Below are 6736 nucleotides of genomic sequence, written 5' to 3'. Positions count from 1 at the left end.
ATACTCCAAATAACTCAAATAGTCCAAATAATTTTTTATAGCTAAATGCTAATGTTTTTTGTTTATAGCCTCTATTAATTTAAAGATAAATGCTACTATTATTTATATACCATCTGTTAATTTAAAGCTAAATGGAATTACTGTTTAGGCATTTTAAAAAAAATTGCACTAGCTAATTTCCTAAAAATTTGCTAATCTTTTTTCCTAAATGCTAAAAAAATGCCTATTGCCCTAAACAAATCTAGGGTTCATATGAACACCTAGGGTTCATATGAACATCACAGCAGCAACATATGAATTGCCCTAGCACAGAGAGAGAGAGGAGGGCGGGGGAGAGGAGAGGGAGAGCCTTGCGGTCGGCTGCGGCGAGGGCGGTCCTAGGCAGGCTCGGGCGGCGACGGTGAGGTCGAGGGCGGCGGAGGCGAGGTCGAAGGCGACGGCGGTGAGGTCGAGGGCGGCAACGGTGAGGTCAAGGGCGGCCTCGATCGAGCAGGGCGATCGACGGCATCAACGGAGGAGTTGGGGGATAGGGAGAAGAGGAGGGAAATGACTTAGCAAAATTTTCAGCCGCGTGAGGTTAAGTCAAAATAGTAGTACCACGGGTAGGCGCTCTCTACGAAAACACCCTACTGCTATAGAAAGTAGTTATTTATTTTCCTTTTTCTTTTCCTTTTATCTAAGGACGTAGCAATAGCGTGTGAGTACAAAACGCGCTACTGCTAGAGTAACTGTAGCGCTTTCTGACAACAAACGCTACTGCTATGCCTTTCTCCTTTATTTTTGTTTTTGTTTTGTTTTTATTTACATTTTCCTTTTTCATTTCTCCTTTTTCTACTTCTTTCATTTTTATTTACTTTTCTATTTCTTTTCCATTTTATTTTCTTTTTTTAGCAATAGCACTCTATATAAAAAACACGCTACTACAAGGCACTTAGCGATAGCGTTCTTTTTGCAGCATCGCTACTACTATTCCTAGCCTACCGGCACCCGTGTGGGAATTATAGTAGTAGCGCTTTTACCTGCGGACGCGCTACTGCTACAACCATAGCTGCATCGCTCTTTGTTGACACGCGCTACGGGTAACTAGCAATAGCGCTCTGTTCTAACCAGCGCTACTGCTATACCTCTGTGTATAAGGTTTTCCCTAGTAGTGGTAGCCATGTGTTGATGTATCTTCGTCATCGTCGTCGCCGTCGTAGCCACGTGTTGATGTATCTCCTTCGTCACCATCGTAGCCACGTGTTGATGTATTTTCGTCGTCGTTGTTGCCGCCGCCGCCGCCACCACAACCCCGTGTCGATGTCATCATTCCTATGAGAGGGTATTATAAGCACACCCAGAAGTACAACTCCGTATATAACGATCAACACAAGGAAAGAGAGAAGGATATACAATATGAATTTCACAAGAAAAACACTAGTAATACTACAAGCAATGGGTTTTGGTCGTTTTGTACTCATAGCTGCATATTTCAATCCTTTGTTGTTAATCGGCTGGCCAGCTGTGTGTGTATGGATGAGCAGGAATTGGCCGGCCATGCTAAAACTATTTTGGGTTGTTTTTACTGAAATTATGTGACACTAAATATTATATAGAGATACTGCTATTTTTTCAAGTATGAACATGAATATAAATAGAACATAACAACTTGTGCTTATTATCAGCTCCTAAAAACAAAGGAATAAATGTAGCATCAAGTTAAAATGAAGGCCACTTAACCGTGTACACAAGAGTAATTAGTCATTGCAGGCGTAGCACACAAATGCCCAGCTCTAACAACAGGGGAAATTCTGAATTTCTAATTGCAGTCAGGTGCTTCTTACATTTATTTATGAAATTACAATTGAAGTTATATGGCAACCAGCACAAGGCAGATAGCACTCACTTGTCAACCGAGTCGTTGTTGATCTTCCCTTTGATGACGGCTCCCTTCCTCGGAATCTTGGTCTGCAGCAAGCGCAGAGATGGTTGATTAGCACACGAAGGCAAAAAAAACTATCCACAAACGCGCAAGAATGAACCTGATACTGATAGGGACATATGCAAACAACACCCAGTTGATAGTACAGCCACCCTAGAAGCCTACAGCATGGTTATTTCTTGGGAAAACGTAGCTTCATTATAGTGTGCCAACACAATCAGATTAATAGGCACCGCCTTTACTCCAATAGCATACTAAATGCTGGCAAGGATCTATTTGAGCTCAAGGAATTATAATGTCACCAAGACTAAACTTTTCAGTGTGGCACCACTATAAAAACTACAAAATTGTTTTGTGCATAACTGGTAAAGATTAATAGAAAGTTGAACAAGAAAGATGGCAATCTAAATGTATTGGGGCATACTTTCAGGCCAGCAATTCTGGTTCCATATTTTCTGTAAAAATCGAGGCACATCTTGGGGACCAAATTTGGTCATACAAGTATATGAACACACAAATTCTGCAGCACAAAATACTATAGTTCAACAAACTCTCTTGTGACGCATAAATTATCTTGGCCATGAACAAACTTCTCAGTAAACTAACACTGCTACACTACTATTTGTATAAAGTTAGAAATGATGAAGATATCCAAAAGAAAATTCACTTTATTTCTTTCTATAGAAGTAACTCATACAGAGTATACTGGAGCACAAATAGAAGTAACTCGTATTCATACAAATTTAAGGTAAAAATGGAAAAACTGTGTTATACTGCTATAGAAGTAACTCGTATTCATACAAATTTAAGGTAACTCTGTAATACAGTTTTTACTCTATTTTTTCGCAGACAAAAAAAGAAACTGTGCAACATTCCATGTACTGCCTTTCTTTTTTCCCTTGTTGTGCTCCAGTTATTAATTAAGAAATTATGATTCGTCAAGCATTTTGAGTTGTGGTATATACTGCAGGCTTTTCTAACTTTATGCACCAAGCAACCTTTTCCAAGAAACTCTGCAAGTTATTATTATGAGTTGTGGTATATATTGTAAGTTAAACTGATCTACCAACATTTTGTCAAGCATTATAGTTGATATTCAGATTCAGTGGTGTACTAACCGTTCAAATACTCGTAATCAGTTAAAATGACATAATCTACACTATGTACTTGATGATAGTAGGTAATCTTAATAGAAATTGAAGACATACCAGTTACGCATGCATAGAACTGAACATTAAGGAGATCAATCAAGGTTTGTAATGGGAGAATAAGGAGACTAATCACCTGCTGCTCTTCCGCAGCTGCCACCTCAGGCGTTGTGGCCCAAAGAGAACCATTGTGCACCACCAACGCCTCGGCTACACTGCCAGCGCAGGAGGAGCAAAGAGGAGGCGCAAGAGGAGGGCAAGGGCGTCGTCGTCGTCGTCGCGCGGCAGCCGTGGCCGGGGGAAGCGGCGCACGGCGGGGTTGTGGGAGGCGCGTCACGGGCACCGGATCCGGAGATTGGGTTGCCGTCGGGCGGCGGTGGGTTAGGGTTCGGTAGGGGCAGTCGAGCGGGCAGAGGCGACCTCGGGGAAGGGATCTGGCCGGCGTGGAACTCCGGGGATGACCGGAATCAGGCGGCCGCGGTGAGGTGAAGAAAGGGGATCGAGGAGAGAGAAGAGGCAAGAGAGTTTTTTCTTACGGGAGTAGAGAGAGAGAGTTTTTTTTCCTTGCATCAGCACACTGCCGGGGTTCCCGCCGCAGCTCGGCGGACCAGCGGGTTCCGTGGCTCCTAGTGTCAAAAAGACGGAGGGTATATCTTTTTCAATGATTTGTGGATTTACAGTTTTGTTGTATGTCAGCTCGTTTCATTGCCGGTAATAGCTATGGCTGGACGATAGTGTTTTTTTAATGGAGCTGGACGACAGTGTTGATAGTACTAATTACCCTATCGGCTGGTACTGCTTCAATCATGAAGCTAGGTACATTATATAAAATGCTTTGTTCAGTTATCTCCTTCAGATGCTTCAGACTTTAATTGTATCACATTGAAAATATATATGCTTCATCTTTTGCTGGATCTTCTTTAGTCACTGTTAGAGATCTATATATATGATGTGCCTCCTGGCATATGCATTTCGTTGAAAATTAACAGCATATAACATCTTCATAGATTAAAAAAAAAAGACTGACAACATATGTTCACTTAGCACATGGAATTGAGAGAATATATCACACCGAAATCACGAACCGATGCCACAAAAAGGTTGCTTGGTTCAAGTGACATGATAAATTAATCCGAGTTTACATCAAGCAAAAAAATATTATTATGAGCCAATATCTTTGAAATTGACAAATTTCAACACCTCTACGAATTTAAAATAGAATTGAATGCACTAAAATTAGAGCTTCTTCCTCTTTGGGGTCAATTTTTCTTGCATGTCGTAGAGCGTGAAGGGAAGTGAGAAGTAGATGATGTTGTAGAATTAACAGTACTTGTTCCAGATGGCTGTGATGCATCGTCTCCAGCTATGGCCATAGCAAGCCTCCTACATGTTTACACACCAATGTTATAAAAGTAGGATTTATCTTCTGCATGAATCAAATGTGCATATGACAAATTTAATAGGAACCTCCTTGTGATAGGCACAGGGCTGTTATGAAGGCTGGGAGGCAGTGTGATTGTTGTTGTGTGTAGGTGTCGTAACAACAACTGGAGCGAGCTCGTGAGCAGACACATCACTAGAAAGTTCAATCACACCGGATGTTAGAACTGGTTTAATAATACTAATTCGATACTAATATAAAGGAGATACTAGTGCATGGGTTACCTCTCTTTAGCTTCATTTTTTTGCAAGTTGCTTTCCTGTGCCCCAATATCCCACATTCTTTGCACCTATTTATGCTGCCAAATCTCTTCTTTTCCTTCTCCTTTTCCTTCTCTTTGTCACCTCCTTCTTGTCATTTGTTTTGCCATTATCACCTTTTTTCTTCCGTTTGCTGCCACCATCGTCTTCAAGGCAACTTTTGATTCTCTGCTTCCTCCCTCTCCCAACGGAGGTCTTTAAATCCGGTGGGACCATCTCAAAATCTAGATTAACATGAGGCCATTGAGACTTGTCCGTGATTGGTTCAATCTCTCCAGCATAGGCAGCTCGGAACCTACTCACGGAGTAGTACTTGAAAGTGCTAGTTATCGACTAGAGGGGGGTGAATAAGGGATTTTTATGAAAGTCTTCAAAACATGAGAGTTTCGAAGACAAACACTAGAAATGAACCTATTGATATGTAGCGGAAGGTAGACTACACTAGGCAAGCCATAGTCAAGTATTCAATGAAGTGAAAGTACGAAGACTAATAGCAGCTAGGTAGTAAAGATCAGGACGGAAGACAGTACGAAGCCAATCAACGATGAAAGTCACACAGTGAAGTCAAACAGGTAATGCAAGCAGGCAATGACCTCACGAAGACAGACTGTAAGTAAAGAGAGGGAGAGGATAGAACCAGTCACTTGGTGAAGACAAAGGATTTGTTGGACCAGTTCCAGTTGCTGTGACAACTGTACATCTGGTTAGGGAGGCTGAGATTCAACTCAGAAGACCGCGTCTTCGCCTTATTCCCCTTGAGCTAAGGACACCCAGTCCTCGCCCAATCACTCTGGTAAGTCTTCAAGGTAGACTTCTAAACCTTCACAGACTTCGTTCACCGACGATCCACAATGACTCTTGGATGCTCAGAACGCGACGCCTAACCGGCTGGAGGATTCACAGTCCTCAAGTGTAACAAGTCTTCAGGTCACGCGGACAGAAAGACTTCAGTGATGCCTAACACTCTTTGGCTCTAGGTGTTTGGGCTTTGTCCTCGCAAGGATTTCTCTCTCTCAAAAGCTTCGGAGGTGGGTTGGTATCAAACGACAAAAGCTGTGTACTAACTCTGAGCAGCCACCAATTTATGGTGTAGAGGGTGGGCTATTTATAGCCACTAGGCAACCCGACCTGATTTGTCCGAAATGACCCTGGGTCACTAAGGAACTGACACGTGTTCCAACGGTCAGATTTCAAACACACGCGGCAACTTTACTTGGGCTACAAGTAAAGCTGACTCATCCAGCTCTGGATAAGATTTGCTCTCATTGTCTTCGCTCGAAGACATAGGATTTTGGTTGAGCATCACTTCAGTCACTCTGACTTTGTTCACTGGGACCCCACTTAACAGTACGGTGGTTCCTACGACTCAACAAAGAAGAAAAGGAAACAACGAAACAACTAAGTCTTCGCGCTCCATAGTCTTCACGCAATGCCTTCTCTTGTCATAGTCTTCATTGTGAATATCTTCACATACCACCATTGTCTTCAATGTCTTCATACATTTTTAGGGGTCATCTCCGGTAGGTAAACCGAATCAATGAGGGACTACTACCTGTGTTATCCTGCAATTCTCACAAACACATTAGTCCCTCAACCAGGTTTGTCGTCAATACTCCAAAACCAACTAGGGGTGGCACTAGATGCACTTACAATCTCCCCCTTTTTGGTGATTGATGACAAACTGGTTGAAGTTTTCAATGGGGATAAAAGTATGTGAAATTGTAAAGGATAAAGGTATTGTCTTCATAAGTAGCAAAAGGCTCCCCCTGAAGATGTGCATATAAGTAATTTGCTTTTGGAATGCAAATGCACATGGCAGGTTGTACTTGTGGAGATCCTCTTCAACTTATGAAGACAATTCATCATGCATGATTTGATATAACAAAGATAATGTCATGCATAATGAAAAATGGACGTCTGCAATATGACTTCGTGCGGGATTTATCATCGCACATGCGGAATTTAT

At 42.1% G+C, this 6736-nt stretch overlaps 1 long non-coding RNA gene across 1 annotated transcript; it reads right to left on the bottom strand.

Annotated features, from left to right (window-relative positions):
• Nucleotides 1-238: 238 nt before the first annotated feature.
• On the bottom strand, nt 239-3676 carry LOC123166511 (uncharacterized). Its single transcript, XR_006483574.1, has 3 exons — nt 3206-3676; nt 1886-1947; nt 239-1311 (listed from the first exon to the last, which is right to left on the bottom strand). It is a non-coding gene; the product is annotated as an uncharacterized lncRNA (long non-coding RNA).
• Nucleotides 3677-6736: the final 3060 nt, after the last annotated feature.

The sequence above is a fragment of the Triticum aestivum genome, chromosome 7D (assembly GCF_018294505.1).
Source record: "Triticum aestivum cultivar Chinese Spring chromosome 7D, IWGSC CS RefSeq v2.1, whole genome shotgun sequence".
Lineage (NCBI taxonomy): Eukaryota > Viridiplantae > Streptophyta > Magnoliopsida > Poales > Poaceae > Triticum > Triticum aestivum.
The sequence above is the reverse complement of the archived record's forward strand: the minus strand, read 5'-3'. Positions and strand labels throughout refer to the sequence as shown.